The 17,722-nt window shown below is 52.6% G+C and overlaps 1 protein-coding gene across 6 annotated transcripts in view; it reads right to left on the bottom strand.

Annotated features, from left to right (window-relative positions):
• TRAPPC9 (trafficking protein particle complex subunit 9) overlaps nucleotides 1–17,722 on the bottom strand; it is a 568,037-nt gene that overhangs the window by 30,280 nt on the left and 520,035 nt on the right. The window lies entirely within an intron of this gene.

The raw sequence follows: 17,722 nt of genomic DNA, 5'->3' as shown, positions 1-17,722 counted from the left end.
GAGCACTGTCCTGCATCGTCCCCTCCCCCTCCCCTGCGCTCTGGTCTGCTCTCCTGTCCCCAGCCCCATGGCTCCTTGCTTACTGCCCTTGCCTGGAAGTAGGCCGAACGCAAGGGCCTGGGTGGGTGCCCAGGTGTGGGAGCGGGAGCGAGGGGAAACCCTGTGCAGGGAGACTCCAAGGGAGGGTGGCCACCGGGAGCCCGGCCCACCCCTGCGGGGTCCTGCCCGGAAGACACGCGGTCGTGTGTTCGCTCACGGGTCTGTGCTTTTTCCTGAACGGAAGGCCACCTCCGTCTGAATTTTCAAATGCTCTGAGGCCCCAGCAGGTGAAGAGCTAGGATTTCAAAGGACGTGCTGGGCCCAGGCAGGGGGAGAGGTGAGGGGGGCAGGGGGAGAGGTGAGGGGGGCAGCAGAGGAGTCAGTTCAAAAAAGGAAAATGAGGGAGGGCTTGTGGTCCGCTCACGGCCCGGCCCGGCCCCGCGTCCAGTGTGGCGCAAGGCCCCGCCGAGGCAGAGCAGCCAGGCTCCCAGGCAGGCCCCGTGGGGGGAGCCGGGGAGTCTGCAGGCCCAAAGCAAGAATGCCAGAGTGGGTGCGAGAGACACATGGCCTCGGAGGGCAAAGCCCACACCAGTCTGCTTCCGGATCACGCCCAAGTCGGCGCTTTCCCCACAGCCGAACTTCACACACAAGCACGAACGCCCGCCCGGCCGATCACACTCTGTCCCCGTGCGCTCCCCCGGGGGGACCTCTCCTTGGGGCCAGGAGTGGGGGAGCCGCTCAGCCGGGCTCTTCACACCGGACCAGCAGCTCAGAAACCGCCAGTGGCCCCTTTTAAGGACACAGATCCAGTCTGGAGAGCTTTATCCCCAGAAGGGTTACAGGCACAAAAATAATCACCAAGCAATTTTCATAGACAAAACATCTAACACACAAAGCAATTCAACGGCAGAGTGTTTCGCTTTTTTTCTTTTTCACTAGTCCTCAGGGAACCGTCAAATCCCTTTGGCCCCACACGTGGAGGAACAGAGATGGAAACTATGTCTCAAAGACCACACTCTGCCCTCTAGCTCTGAGCCCTTATGGCACGCGTGTCCTTGGGCAGGTCCCTGCTCGGGCTCCGTCCCGACCTGTGACCGCAGAGGGGCTCAGGGATCAGGGAGTCCCAGGGTCCCCTGCTCGGGCTTACGGGGCTGTGGCCATCTGCAGCCCGCAGCCCCCGTGGCCCCAGGCCGGGCCTCCCCTGCGGTCCCCACCCTCTGCATCCAGAGCATCACGCGCATCCTCCGGAGGCAGGTTGTAATCCACCTAAACCTTCCTCCAACAAACACGTATTGACCTCCACACCAGGGTCTTTGAAATCAGCTCATGTTTCAAATCGGGGCTCTGATGCTGACCACCACTGGGACCTTGGAGAGGACAGGCCACCTTGGGGCACTTCCGTTCCCTCATCCCTGACGTGTGTACCTGGCATCGCATGGGGACCCAACAAGCTGGTCCCTGGATAGGCAGTCCAGCCATGGCTCCCAAGGCTCCCATAGGAGGGAGGACACGGGTGGGTCACAGGGCTGATGCTCTGTGTTCATCAGCTTCCCTGCCTGGCTCCTCCTGGGAGCACCTTCTTCAGGGGCAAAGCTAAGCTGATGTCACATCCTCTGGGGAGCGTCCTGTTCTCCAGAGGGAGCTGCCTGACAACTGCTTTAATGGTGCCCATCGTAGGTTCCGTGTGTCTGGGGGCCCTGGGCCCAGCCCGGCACAAGTCCCGGTCGACAGCTGCTACATCACACCCGATGCCACCCCTCCGCGTGGTGATCACCACGGCCACAGCTGCCAGCCTCTGCTGGCCCCAGGACCTTTACACACATCACCTCACTTAATTCACATGACAGCCAGAGAGACAGGAACGGTCACTCCTCGTACCACAGATGCAAAGACGCCCCCCTCCCCCCTCCGCCGCTAAGGGGTCATACCACATGGCCGGGCCAGCTCTGTCTGATTCCAAAGCCCTGCTCCCCCAGCTCTGGCCAGGCATTCTGTGGCATGCTGAGTCAAGGAGTTCAACACAAGGAGAAAACGCCAAGTGCGGGAAGGGGGGTCCACTTTCTCTCCCGACACAACAGGATGGCTGGCTGGGAAGGGCCCTGGACGGCTGGATTAGACAGGCCCCCATGGAGAACTCAGGCAGGTGCAGGTGGGGAAGGGAGAAGAGGTTCCAAATGGAGGACATGTGGGGGCCCAGGGCCCCCAGAGCTGTGAAGGTGAGTGTGACCTACAGCAGGTCGCTTTCCCCGCCGGGCCCACATCCAACCGAAGCCAGAGGGACAGCAGATGTGAGGGGCACATGGTTCCAGAAGAAACACAGGCAGTGGGCTCTCACCCCTACGTCCCGAAGACTGGCCAGCCAGGAATCAACGCATGCAAAGTGGAGGGCGGTGAAGCCTGTCTTTCCAACCCAGTGACTGGCTCGGGGTTCGGGAAAATAAAAGCTGCTTCCGGCAAGAGTCGAGGGAAGTGATGTTCGCATACGTGGGTGGGCAGCATCCAGAACCTCTAACGTTCATGGAGGACAATCTCATAATGTAGCAAACAGCCTTAACGAATACACACACTTGGGGCAATTTCACCTCTAGAACGTTATCAGAATGGGTGGATTTAGCTTATAACACCAAGAACCTAGAAACCACCTACAGTCCCAAAACCCAGGGCAGGGGCTGCATAACTTAGGGAACACCAGTGTGGAGGAATACTACGCAGGCATTAAAAGACACACTTTAAATGTCCATGGCAAGTCTGTGAATATATACATAAGAAAAAGCAGACATACACCCATATTCTCAGTCATGTCTCGTTTTTATAAAATACGTACATACAAAATAATCTAGATGACTGCATACCCATTTGTTATAACTGCCATCTCTGGATGACAGGGTTAGTGGTAATATCTGATTTCTCCTTTGCATCTACCTATAATTGTTATTTTTCTACAATGAATATGAGTTGTTGTTAAAAAATCGTCCACCAGGGTTCTCTGGATGAACCTCATAGCCCACTTTTATTTTCATCGTTGCATAATTTGTATCAAATGAATACCAATGTATATTTCACATTATGGGCTAAATGGTGTCCCCCAAAATTCACACGTTGAAGCTCTAAGCCCCAGTACCTCAAAATGGGGTCCTTAGTGGGTTCCGATCCAGGGCGACTGATGGGCACAGGATGTATGCCCATGGAAGCCACAGTGGCGCTTGCGGCGGGGCCCACACGAGCCCCGGGAGCCGCTTGCCGTCCTTCTCAGGAGTCCCAGGACCCTGTGGGCCCCGCCCAGAGTGGCCGCCCGGTAATGCAATTTTGACCGAGGCAGGTGAGTTCTCCTTACGTACGTGCCCACTCTTCTGAAATAGGGGCTAAGTGCACGCATTCAGATAAAAAATGTTCGAGGAGAGAACCTGACGCCTGCCTACGTCACTGAGGAAGGGGGCAGTGGGGCTGGGAGGGACCTCGCTGGTCATCTATAAACAACTCCACAGAGGGGAAGAATGGACACATGGTGGGGGAAGAGGACACATGTCTCCTGACTCAAGTGTGGGGACCACAAGGTGCTCATGATGCGAACAGAGACGGGGCGAGTACGTCGGTGACTCCGGCCCGTGCGTGTGCAGACGGCAGACCCCACCCTGCCCCTGCAGCCTCCATCTGGGTTGGGGGTGTCCAGGAACAGAGTTCCCAAAGCCTCCTTGCCTGCCGAGAGCTGAGGCCGGGAGGAGTCTCTCCCGTGGCACGAACCCGGACGGCTGCCCAGGTTGGCTGGGCCGGGAGATGACTCAGTTAACTGTGACAGCCCCTTCAGGGGAAATGTAATTTTGCTGCAACCTGGCTAGGAGGGTCGCAGGGGAGCTGCCTGAACATTTGCCAATGGCTATTGATCAGTCCCGCCAATCGCCAAGGCCTACGTATAGCCTGCTTACACCCAAATGGAAAGCGATCATTAAGCCAGTAAGTGTGCACAGGTGAGCCCACTCACACACAGGTCCGTGCATGCGGGTGGCAAGGAGAGACCCCGATGGGGCGCCTTCATCTCCCCCCACAGGGACCCCGCAAGGCAGAGGGGATCATCTCATCCTGGAGTTGAGGACACGGAGGTGATCTGCCCATGGGTGCCCACCTGGTGACAGGTGGCTGAGCGGAAGAATGGACAGCCCCTCGCTGGTGAGGCCCACCCAGTCCCTGCTCTAGAAAAGGACCAGGGGCCCACCCACAGTGGCCGTGGTGTCCTCGCTGGTGGGGTGAAGGAGAGGGGCCGGGCCCCCCGTGCGGAGACCTTTGCTCCCAGCTGCTGCAGAGTCTACTTGGGAGAAGAAGTGGACATCCAGAAAGATGACGAGGCAGCCCAGGCCGGGGCCTTGTGAGGGGCCCCTTCTCCAGGCCCAAACCCCTTCCCTCCAGCTGTCTCCACAGCTACCCCGTCTCACCCCACACCTCCAAGGCCCCAGGGCCATGGCAGGAACCCGCGGCCGCCAAGAAATCCCACACTCCGCCCGTCTGCTCCCTGCTCCGGCTGCACCCTAGCTGTCCCCCCACCGCCCCACCTGCAGTCCTGCTCATCTCCCGAGGACACCAGGAGTCCCCAGAGCCACAGCAGAGCCCAAGGGTGTTCACAGGGGAGGTGAGGCCTGGCTGGGGTGACTGTGTCTCCTTCCAGCCTGAAGCCGGCTCTCCCCGCTCTGGCACCTGTCAGCAGCCCCACAGGCCAGGGTTCATGCGGTGCTACTTCTCAGCGGCTGGCAGCCAGGGCCTGGCTTCTAGGGAGTGGAGCCCTCGCTTCCTTAGTGGCACCACGTGGCTGTGCCCACCCGGCAGGCAGGGTCGCATGAGGCTGGCTGTACCAGCTCAACGCCAGGCACACCTACGTCTCTGCCTCTTTGTCCGTGCTTGTGGCTGTCATAGGACCTTAATTAAGATCCAAAGGAAAAGTGAGACTGTGCTTAGTGCTAATTGGGACCATTAAAACAGAAGTAAATGAAGATAAAGCTCCCAGTGGCTGCCAGAGGCTCTGCCTGCACTGGAGTTTTCCCTGAGGCTATAAATCACCCCTTGGTACCCCTTGGAGCAGCTGAGATGAAAGCTCAGGGAATCAGCCCCGGAGGCAGACTTCCCCTCCCTCAGGCAAAGCGGTGGTGACCAGACGACCCTCCCCTGAGGATGCGCCCCAGGGGCCAGCAGCTCCCTACTTGCCCGGCCCCGTGGCCCCCATGGCTTCGTGGCCCGCGCTCAGTTACCGCCAGCGCCTCCCGGGCACCCGCTGCCTGGCGCTGGGGCCCGTCGCCACTAAGGCCAGCCGCGCCAGCTCCATGCGCCTCTGTGCAGCGCAGCTCCTGTGCCTGAAACCAACCGATCAATTAATCAATGCATTCTTTCAACCGACGACTCTTAATTCAACTCCTCCTATGTGCCAGGCACTCTTCGAGAAGAAACCCCACAAACTCGTAGAAAGAGAATGGAAAGGCAAACAACGTGCCTGCTCTCAGGAGCTCACGTTCTAGTGGGAAGGCAGAAAACACGCACACAGTGTGTGCTTTGTCGGGGAGGGACGGGCTCGGAGAAGGGGCCCTGCTGGAAACCGTCCTGGGGGGCGGCAGCCACAGGACTGGCAGACAGCAAAGGGGGCGCTCGGGGCAGGGAGGGGAGCGGAGCTCCCTGGGCTGGGCGGCTGGGCAAGGGAAGACCCTCCAGGCCAGCCGGGCCCCCTCCTGGCGGACCGTCAGCGAGGGCAGGTGCGCCTGTGCTCCGGGCCCCGGACTCAGCCAGCCCAGGGCATGCACTGTGTTCCTCAGGCCCAGCAGCCAGCAGGGAGGGGGTGCTCGCTGGTAGTTACCGAAGGAATGTAGGTATCTCCCTGCCAACCCGAGCGCGACTCTTTGCCTCTCGTTATTGAGATGATTATTTCCTGATAAGGACAGGAAAGCTCGGGAAGGGGAGGGCGTGTGTCTCACTGACAAGGGAGGGCAGCGCTAGGGACTGGCCTCGGCTGCCCTGGCCAAGCCCGATCCCAGCACACACTTCTGGGAGTCCCAGGGGTGACAGGGCACAGGCGGTGGGCCAGTCATAGAGGGACATGACCCAGTGGGGTCGACCTTGGGGTAATGCCTGATAAAGAAGCATGTGGAAGGCTGTGATTCAAGCGGTCCCCCAAACACCCAGAGCGAGCCCAGGAGGCTCCCTGGCAGCTGCTGAGCCTGGGGTGGGACTCCTGGGAGAGTGCAGGCATCTACACCTGTCCCTCAGGCACTGGTGGCCAGTGAGCACACCTTCTTGTGCATCCTGGGTATGGCCTCCTGTCCACAGGGAGGGACCCCGGCAGGAGGCCCTCAGGGCCCCTTCTCCCAAGCCAACCCAGGAGGCCTTGGGTGCCCCCAGTGCTCTGGATGAGCTGTCTTCGGCTCCCTTTTCTAACAAATGCAAGAGACTAGAATGTTGGTCTCTGGGGACCAAGAGCCACGCTGTGATTAGTCATGTTCTGTGCCTTCCTTTCCTGTAAACACTTCCCCCTTTCACGAGCTGACAGATTTGCTGTTCCCAGAAACTGAGAAGAGGGCCTTTGGCCCAGGCCAGGCGCGGAGTGTGTCGTTCGAGGCTAGGAATCACCAGCTGCTCTCCCGGGGCACCGCCAAGCGGAGGGGCTGAGGCCACATCCCGGGGCGGGCGGTGCAGGCCGGCTCAAGGCAGGGTGGCGTCCCGCACTGATCCGGCCCGGCTGCAGCACAGAGTGCCGGGCTGTGTGAGCACAGGGTCTGGGCTGGGAGCCCGGCAGGCTGGGCGACCCCTGCCCCCTGCCCCCTGCCCTGGGGCGTTAGGACAGACACTTGCACCTCTACCCATGGTCCCAGGGTGAAGCCCAGACTCTGGAGCCTTTGAAGGCCTGCAAGACCCCAGCCGGGACCACAGGCTTTGACCTGTCTCCCATGACCGTCTGTCCTTCCAAGACTTGGTGCCTGCCTTGACGTGGCTGTACCCACATGGAACCCCACTTCCACTGCTGAAATTCAACTCTGCCTCTGGGGCCGACCTAAAGGCAGGTCCCTTCCTGGCCCCTCCCTGCTATGATGTCTTGGGGACACGTGCCCGGCCCCGTGGCTACCCGAATCCCGGCCCGGTGGCTCATGCTGCCCCTGCACCTGAGCGGTCTCTCTCCTCTCACTGGCTACTCCCAGAGGTCGTGGGTATGAGCCTCCGGGCCAGCCCCTACGCTACCAAAGACAAGGGGACGATGCTGGGCAGACTCCACCAGGACCCTGGCTGGTTCAGTGAGGACTCGGAATCCAGACCCAGTACCCTCTAAAGATGCTGGCCTGAACACCAACTCCAGGTGACCGGGTGTCCAGGGTCCCTCAGCTGTCCCAGGGAAGCCTGCCCCGGGGGGCCAGCACGCCAACCGGGGAAAACGAACTGCCGCGTGACGTCCTCCGACTGCTCTCGGTCCAGCGTGGAGCGGTCTGTCCTCTGTGTTCAGAGAGAGGCAGGCCTGCCTGGAAGGCTGGATGGCATGGAGGTGGGGCTGGTGAAGGCACAGCCCACGGGTGAGCACGGCTAAGTTACAGACAGGGGACGCGTCACTCCTTCCGGAAACAGGAGCCTAATTACAAAATCAATCGCCGAATTAGGGAAGCGTGCTGATCACCGCAGCAGCCAGGCCCTGCACCCGGCCCCAGAGTGGTTTCCGTCAGCCGCCTCTCAGCATCCCAGGTTCTGGGCCCACCCGTCTGCCCGTGAGCACAGCTGTGTGTGTGTGCACACGCATGTGCATGTGGAAGGGAACACATCTGTGTCACAGAAAGACACCTGTGTGCACTGGCTTCAAGAGCTCCCAAGCCAACAAACAGATTTGACTTTTTTTTAAAGGATTAAAAAAATTTTTCCTTAATGTTTATTTAAATTATGAAAGAGAGCGCGAACAGGAGAGGGGCAGAGAGAGAGGGAGACACAGAATCCGAAGCAGGCTCCAGGCTCCGAGCTGTCAGCACAGGGCCCAACGTGGGGCTCGAACTCACAAACCGTTGACATCATGACCTGAGCTGAAGTCTGTGGCTTAACTGACTGAGCCACCCAGATGCCCCCAAATAGATCTTACTTGAGAAACTACAATAATGTTCCTTCCGGGAAACCAAAAATGATTTTGAGACAATAAAAGCAAAAGTCCATCATGCCTCTGAATTCATATAAAACGACCATATAATCACTTTTTCCTAAACCACAGATCCGACGTGCCTTTGAGCCTCTGCACTTGATCCCTCACCTGCCATGGCACCCGCTCCCCCCGCCTCGATCATCTTTCAAGATTCAGCTCCACGGGCATCTTCTCTGGTACTTTCTAGCTCCTGGTCAAAACTGAACACATTCACCCTGTCTCTGGATCTGTTCCGGCGTTCAGCAGGCAGCCTTCTGGATTCTCTGTTTGTGCACGTACCTCCCCCAGGCCGGTCTGCTCCTCGGGCAGCGCCGGGCAGAGTCTCGCAGGACGCTGGGTGCTTAGTACACGTCCGCTGAATGAATGATGCAGGGTTTTGTTTTACTCAAGTTTTCCCAGGGGGGTTGTTAAAATTCCTTAGATCTGGTTCCAAATTAGCTCCAAAGGAAACCGAGCGCTTTATTCTCCCCCTGTCTGGGTAGGGGCTAGGTGAACATTTCCTGAATGGGCAAATAAATGAATAAATGACTTTCTTCTGGACAATCATGAATAAGTTATGCATCCTGGCCATGGGACTTCTTACATATTAACACGCACTTTGGGGAGACAAAATCATGTCAAAACATCTAGAGTGAAAGGGACTTTCACTTCTAGTCAAGAAGGAGCAGTAAGGACAGATTCACCCTCCCTCTGGCACAAAACAAACACGACAAAATGCACGAGACGATGGTTTTCAAGACACCAGCCATTAGGCAACACAGTACGGTGACCCCTGAGAGAGAAAGAGGTGAAGCGAGCCCCGTGAGACCTCGAGAAGTTCTGGGCCGTGACACAGGGAGAGGGGGCCCCCACGCCTCTGTGGGTTGAGGAGAGAGAGCGGAGAGTCTGGGGAGACGAACGTAGCTAGAGCTCACAGGATCGAAAACTGGGAGGACGAGAGCAAGAGGAGGGTTTGTGCCTTCCTCTGTAGACGATCCCCTCAGGCACTCAGCGGAGTACCAGAAGGACCCGAGGCCAGGGAGGGCCCGCCCAAAAGGACTGCAGGGAGAAGGGTCCAGGGCTCACACAGGCCCCGGAATAGCACCTACTCCCCGAAGCCAGGCAACAAAACATCAGAATTCTTAAGGTGCTGGCCTACTTACGAAGCTCTTGCCTTTGTAGCGGGGCATAATTAGCCCTAGACTAAACACTGCTCTGGTCCTGCCCCAAAAATCTTGAAAGCAAAACCCCAAATGATGTAACTTTTTCTAAGTAATAAAACAGCGTCCTAGAATCTCAAGGATATTTATATCCAGCACCCAAAAAGATAAAACTGATAATGTCTGGCATCCAGGGAAAGATTACCAGGCATGCAAAGAAACAGAAAAACATGACTCACGAGGAAGAGGGAAGAAACCACCAATCAAAATGGGCCCAGAAGTGACACAAACGTCAGAATTAGCAAATGAGAACACTAGAACAATTAAAACCACCCCAGATGTTCAAGAAGTCTAGCAATGGCAGAGAAGGTACAAAGAAGACCCAATTCCAACTTCAAACAGTGAAACGTACACAGTATCTGAGATGAAAGCAAACTGGACGGGTTAACAGCAGATGACGCGCTGCGGAAGAAAAGGTAAGCGTACCTGAAGACACAGCAATCAAATCTGTCCAAAATGAAACACACAGATAAAATATTTTATAAAAAGAACAACTGGTAAGCTCTCAGAAAATTTCAGGTGGCCAAACTTATCTGCAGCTGGAGTCCCCCGAAGGAGAAGAGCACAGAGGGAGACAAAAAATAATTGAGAACTAATGGCTGAACATTTTCCAAAACAGACAAAAATTATAAATTCCTGGATCTCAAAAGCCCACAAAATACGAAGTAAACTAAATCAAACTGCCCTCTAATCACATGGCTCAAACCTAGTGATAAAGAAAAAAAAAATCTTTGTTTGAAGTGTAGTTTTATTATTTTTTTATGCTTTTTTTAATGTTTATTTTTGAGAGAGAGAGAGAGAGAGAGAGAGAGAGAGAGAGAGAGAGAGAGATGGAGCACGAGCAGGGGAGGGGCAGAGAGAGAGGGAGACACAGAATCCGAAGCAGGTTCCAGGCTCCGAGCTGTCAGCACAGAGTCCGACATAGGACCTGAACCCACGAACTGTGAGATCATGACCTGAGCCAAAGTTGGATGCTTAGCTAACTGAGCCACCCAGGCGCCCTAAGAAAAAAATCTCAAAAGCAGTCAGGGTGGGGGGCTGGGAGGGGACATATTACATCTAGAGAAATAAAGAATGACAGCAGTTTCTCCTTAGAAACAGTGTAAGAGAGGAGACAGTGAAGCAACATCTTACAGTACTAGGCAGGGTGGGGTGGAGAACTACTGACCTAGAACCTGAAACCAGGCAAAAAAGGAGTCTTTTAAAAACCAAAGTAAAATGAAGACTTTTTCAGAAATACCAAAGCAGAAAGAAGTTAGCAGCAGGAGACCTGAACTTCCAGAAACATTAAACTCTTTAGGCACAAAGAAAACACCACCACGTGGAAACACAGATCAATAAAAAGAAATGAAGGCACAGGAAATGGTAACTACATAGGTAAATATGTAAGATGTTTTTTCATACTTAAATCTCTTTAAAATAAAAATGTTTTGTGGGGTTTATAACATATACACAAATAAAATATGTGATAACAGTAGTATTCAGGTTCAGAAAGAACTGAAACTCCAATATTACAAAGTCCTTGAAGTATAAAGTTGTATACTGTCACTTCTAGATGGACTGTGGTAAGTTAAAGATGTATGCCAATAAACCCTAAAAAAGGCCCTACAACAACGAAATGAAAGGGTTCTAGTTATAAGCCAATAAAGGAGATAAACTGTCTTTGTTTGCAGATGACATGATGGTCTATGTAGAAAATCTGAAAGAAGTAACAGCAACAACAACAACAAAAAGCTCTTGGAATTAAGTGATTATGGCTACATTGCAGGACATAAGGTAAATATACGAAAGTCAGTTAGCCCCCTGCCCCCAGATGAAATACTTAGGTATAAATATAACAAAATGTGTGTTGGATCTACATGAGGGAAGCAATAAAACTCTGACTAATGCAATCAAAGTACTAAATCTATACAGAGATACTACATGTTCATGAATAGGAGGATTGAATATTGTCAAGATGTCAGTCCTTCCCAACTTCATCCACAGAGTCAATGCCATCAAAATAAAAATCCCAGCAGGATTTTACTTTTTTTGGGCACTTAAAAACTAGGTCTAAAGTTTATATGGAGTGGCAAAATAAAAATGAGCAAACAAACAAACACCCCCCACCCCCCGCCGCCACCCTGACCCAGAAGAGCTAACACAATATCGAAGGAAAAGAACAAAGTCAGAAGACTGGCATTATCTGACTTCAAGACTTACTATAAAGCTACATTAATCAAGACATGGGGGAGGGGAAGCGGAAAAACAAAGTTACAGAGAGGCAAACCAGAAGAGACTCTTAAGGACTGAGAACAAACTAAGGGTGGATGGGGGGTGGGGAAGAGGGGGAAGTGGGTGATGGGCAGGGAGGAGGACACTTGTTGGGATGAGCACTGGGTGTTGTATGGAAACCAATTTGACAATACATTTAAAAAAAAAGTGTTATTGGTGAAAGAACAAACAGATCGATGGGATGGAATAGAAACCCGAGAAATAGATCCAGATCAATCTAGCCAACCAACCTTTGACAAGGAATAAAGGCAATACAATGGAGAAAAGATAGTCTTTTCCACGAGTGATCCTAGAACATGTGCATCTAGACACAGATCCTATGCCCCTTCACAAAAATTAGCTCCAAATGTATCATAGACCGAAACATAGAACGCAAAACTACAAAATTCCTGGAAGCTCACATAAGAAAAAAAATCTAGACAACCTTGGTATGGTAATGATATTTTTTTAAATTTTTTTTTAATGTTTATTTATTTTTGAGACAGAGCATGAACGGGGGAGGGTCAGAGAGAGAGGGAGACACAGAACCTGAAGCAGGCTCCAGGCTCTGAGCTGTCAGCACAGAGCCCGACGCGGGGCTTGAAATCATGGACCACGAGATCATGACCTGAGCCGAAGTTGGATGCTTAACCGACTGAGCCACCCAGTCACCCCGGTAGTGACTTTTTAAATAGGACATTGAAGGCACTCCCCTGAAAGATTTGGTAAGCTGGAATTCATTAAAATTGAAAATCTCTGCTCTGCAAGGACATTGCCAAGGGAATAAGATAAGCCTGGGAGAAAATATTTGCAAAACACATATTTGGTAAAAAAAAAAAAAAAAAAAATCTAAAATACATACAGAACCCTTAGAACTCAATGATAAGAAAACAACTCAACTGAAAAATGGGCAAAAGGTCTGAACAGACAGCTCACCAAAGAAGATAAATGGATGGCAAATAAGCTTTAAAAAGATGCCCCACATCACAGGTCATCAGAGAATTGCAATTTAAAACACAGGATACCACTCTGGACCTGTTAAAGTAGCCAAATTCCCAAACACTGACTCCAAGTGCTGGCAAGGATATGAAGGAAAAGAAGCGCTCATTCATTGCTGGCGCGAGTGCACGTTGGGACGACCATTTTGGAAGACAGTTTGGCGGTTTCTTATAAAACCAAGCAGACTCTTACCATACAATCCAGCAACCATGCTCTTTGCTATTTACCTAAATGATTCCGAAACTTATGACCACACAACACACGCACATGGACGTGGATAGCAGCTTTTTCACAACTGTCAAAACTTAGAAGCAACCAAAATGCTCTTCAGTAGATGAATGGATAAATAAACAGGGGTCCATCCAGACGCACGGAATTTTGGACTAAAAAGAAATGAGCTATTGAGCCATGAAAAGACACAGAGGAACCTTAAATACACATTGGAAAGTGAAAGAAGCCAGTCCAAAAAGGCTACACACTGTAGAATTCCAACTACATGACATTCTGGATAAGGCAAAACTATGGAGACAGTAAAAAGATCAGTGGTTGTCAAGGGATTAGGCGGAAGGATGAATGGGCAGAGGACAGAGGATTTTCAGGGCAGTCAAACTACTCTGGATGATACTATAATACAGATATATGGATACATGTCATTAGACATTTGTTCAAACATGTAGAATTCACAACACCAAAAATGAACCCTAATGTAAACTATGGCTGGTGGGTGACACTGATGTGCCCATGTAGGTTCACTGATTGTGACCAGTGCCCCACTCTGGGATAGTGACGGTGGGGGAGGCTGTGAGGGTGGGGGTAAAGGTATGTAGGAACTCGCTGCACTTTCCACGCAGTTTTGCTGTGAACCTAAAACTGTTGTAAAACAACAATGTCTATTTTATAAAATGGAATCATAAAAATACTTAAGCCCAAAAGGAGGCAATAAATGAATAAAACAGAAAAAGAACAGTTGGGACAGACAGGAAACCAAAGATCACAGATTTCAACCTAAGCATATTAATGATTATGTTACATGTTAGTAGACTAAACGTGAAAGGGCCCAAATAAAAGGCAGACATTGTCAGGATAAAAACAAAACATAATTTAGAAAGACCCATGAACAAAATGTTGCTTACAAGAAATGCACTTAAAAAGATTTTTTTTAATGTTTGTTTTTGAGAGAGACACAGAGAGACAGAGTACGAGCAGGGCAGAGGCAGAGATAGAGAGGGAGACAGAATCTGAAGCAGGTTCCAAGCTCTGAGCTGTCAGCACAGAGCCCGACGTTGGGCTTGAACTCATGAACCGTGAGATCATGATCTGAGCTGAAGTCAAATGCTTAACCAAATGAGCTACCCAGGCACCCCAAGAAATAAATGCACTTTAAATATAAAGAAACGAATAGGTTACAATTGAAAGCATGGGGAAATGCATATCATGCTAACACTCATGCAAAGAAGGCTGGAATGAATATATTAATATCAGAGCAACTGATACTAGGAGGTTAGGAATGTTATTTCATAATTATAAGGGGGCCAATTCATCAAAGGACATAATCCTAAACGTTTATGTACCTAATAACAGAGCTTTAAAATATGTGAAGTAAAACCTGTTAAAGCTGCCAATAAAAACAGAGAAGTCCACAACTGTGGGTGCATACTTCAAGACCCTTCTCTCTGCAATTGATACAAGTAAACAGAAAATCAACCAGAACATAAAAGATGACCATCATCAAGTAAGTTGGTCTAATTAACACTCACAGAACATACTACTCAAATAGCAGATATATATTATTTTCGAGTACAGACGAAATAGCAACACAGACCATATTTTCTCAACTACAGGTTTAAGAGAATTTACATCATAGAAAGTACATTCTCTGACAACAATGCCATTATATTAGCAATCAATCTCTAGGAAGAGATCTGGAAAATCTCCAAGTATTTAGAAATTGAACAACATGCTTCCAAATAACCCTCAGGTCAAAGATGAAATTAAATGGGAAAATTAGAAATCATTTTGAATGGAGTGAAAATGAAAACATATCAAAATTTGTGAGATGCCAATACAGGGGTGCTTACTGGGAAATTTATAGCACTGAACACCTACTAGAAAAAAAGAAAAATCTCCAATTTATGATTTCAGCTTCTATATTAAGAAATTAGGGACACAGGAATACATTAAACCCAAAGTAAGAAAATAGAGGAAATCATAAATGGCCCAGTAGAAATCACTGAACTAGAAAGCAGGGAATCAATAAAGAAGAACAATGAAAGCAGAGCTGGTTCTTCAAGCAGCTCGTAGAGTTGGTGACTCTCTAGCCACACTGGTGAGGAGAGAAGAGGAAAGACCCAGACCATCCCGGTCAGGAGGGAGGGGGATGTGCAGAAGACGTGCACGCTCCCGCCCTGCGACCCAACGATTCCGCTCCTAGGCGGGGACTCCAAACGGATGAAAGCACACGTCCACACGAAGCCTTTTACACGAATGGCTGTAGCTGATTGTATTTTTAATGGCCACAACCTGGAAGCAAGCCAAATGTCTTCGTACGGGCGGAGGGGTAAGGAACGCGTGTTGTGAGCATACGACGCACCGCGACCCAGACACAGAAAGAACACACTGTGGGTTCACGTCGCGATATGAATCTCTCTCGACGCAGCTGTTCTGAATCCATGAGGCAGGCCACGGTAGCACACAGCGTAAGTGTCTGCAGACAGGAACCTCTAGGCAGTGAGAAGTGACCTACAGGAATGGAAAGGAGACTGGTGACCGGGAGGAGTGACAGGAGGGCGCAAGAAGGCCCTGGCAAGGATGAGGCGAGGACAGCGGCTTCGGTGAGTACACAGATTCCCGCTGCTCCGCTTGGCTCTTACAAGCACACCCGCCACCAATACCTGCCTCGCTAACCAAAAGAAATCCAAGGCGGATTTTGTTATTGTAAAAAAAATAGAAAATAGAAAATAAAATCAAGGCGAGAAGCAAGGAGAGCGCTCAGTGTTCACTCTGCAGCCAGCCATCACAGGGGCCGCACAAGCCCCGAGCAAGGAGAGTGGTGCCAGCGACTCCTTCCCGGGAATGGCACGTGGGGTCACGCTGCCGTGGCCTGAGGAGCCGTGTCTGTGAGTATCTGTGCTTCACCTCCGTGTATTTTGTGCATCTGTTAGCAAGACGCGTCCTCAGGGTTCCAAAACGCCCAAGAGAGGTTCTTTTTTGGGTCTGGTGACGGCTACGTAACTGCCACGAAGGGTTTCACAGGAACACCCGGCTTCTGGATAGCAGAGGAAACCTACATATGTTTCTCCAAACTCACTGAACCGCACGTTTCAGATGGACTTTACTGCGTGCTAATCAGACCTCAACAAAGCTGCTTACCAAAATCCGAAGGCTGGCCAGGGTGCAGCGATGTTTCCTTTCATTACTGGCCCCCAGGCAGGCCTTGCCCCTTCCCCGAAGAAGCACTGAAGGGTTATATGACATCCAGTCACTGCTTAATCTGAATGCAAGGAGGGGGTACTTGCTCAGAAGGGACTGAGTCGCTTCGTTCCGTGTCACAGCCCAGCCGAGAGGAGGGGGACGGGCGTGGGCGGGCCCCGCGGGACTCTGGGGTCACCAGCGCCCTCCGACCTCATCGGAGCCGGAAGCACAGCTGCTGCGCCCGCCTGGGATGGATGAGGACCTCGGCTCAGAGAGGGGACTTCTTCCCCGGGGTCTCCTTGCCAACACGAGAAAAGGGTCTCACCAAAAGCTTCAGTGTAAATGGAGCAATCCTCTGACGTACGTTTACGTTTGTTCACAATCTGTATCAGGTTAAGGGTTAAAAATTGGTGACCACTTAACCGTGACTTTAATGTTTCGAACCAGCCTCACCGTTTTTAACCTGTGAATCTAACACGTCCCGGCCCTTGGTCGGGTACTACCTACCCGTCCGCACGTGGCCGTTTCTGCCCAGGGCGCCACTGTGTGCGCACCAGGGGCTATGGGACAGCTGCTCCACGGCCTGACCTGGGGCAACGTGTGATTTCGTGGCGGGGGAAACCTGTGAGGTGGCCTCACTCCCAGGGCCATGGTCAGCATGAAACAAGCTGGGGCCCAGGAGAGCCGCGGGAGGCGCGGGGCACTGCCTGGAGACCAGAGGACCGCCCGTCCACTGCAGAACATACCCTCGCCTCCCGGGGGCCTCCCCTGCCACCACCCCACTTCTGGGGACGACAGAGGGCATCTGGATCAGGCCCTGACCAGCCACTTCTCCCGGGACTCGTTCCCGTCGCATACAGCGGTGCTGACGGTCACCCGGATCGCGGCCGCCAGCGCCCCTCGCACAGCCTGGCGTGCGGCAGCCCCTCCCCTCCTGCAAGACTTCACACCCGGTGTGGCCGCCGTGTGTGCGGGTGCGTGCTGGAGGAGGAGGGGCGGTGGGTTCATTTAAAATTTAACTTGCTTTCTTCTTCCCACAGGGAAAAGGAGTGGGAACGGGTTTCTAAAAATAACCTGGCCTGTCAAAGCTGGTAACCATCAGGCAGGGCAAAGACAGGGCTGCTTGGGGAAGGAGCGCAGCGAGGAACGGGGAGGACTCCCAGCTCCGGACCCTCTGCTGCTGACGCCTGCCAGGCTCAGGGGCCAGTGAGCGGTCCACACCCTGGGCCCAGGACCGCCTCTCAGGCCAGGCCGTCGGAACCCGGCTTGGGTACTTCCTGACAACCGCCACCACGGAAGTCACGGCGCCTGGGTCAAGGGCTTCCCCCACACTCCTCGACCCTACCCCTCACACACCTGCAACGCCCCGTCTTCCTTCGTCAACACAGATGGAGGCTCAGAGAGGGTGGGAGCCTCCCCCAGGCCACCCAGCTGGCCTGAGGCCTGAAAGTTCAGCGCCTCTGGGATGCCTGCCGGGCACCAGGGCCCCCCGCATGTGGAGGTGTGATTCTGGTGCCCTCCCACAGGCTCCGGGGTGGCCGTTCACGTGCAGCGGGAGGGACTGCAGGCACTCCAGCCATGGCCTGTGCTGGGCTTGGGCTCTATCCACCTCCTACCTTCCTCTCCAGGGACGGAACGCGCCCAGCAGAGGTGTGCACGGCTAGAGGGAAGGAACCCCCGA

Source organism: Puma concolor, chromosome F2 (genome assembly GCF_028749965.1).
Source record: "Puma concolor isolate L17-30 chromosome F2, mPumCon1.1.hap2, whole genome shotgun sequence".
Taxonomy (NCBI): domain Eukaryota; kingdom Metazoa; phylum Chordata; class Mammalia; order Carnivora; family Felidae; genus Puma; species Puma concolor.
Note: the sequence above shows the minus strand (reverse complement) of the source record. Positions and strands in the feature narration are given on the sequence as shown.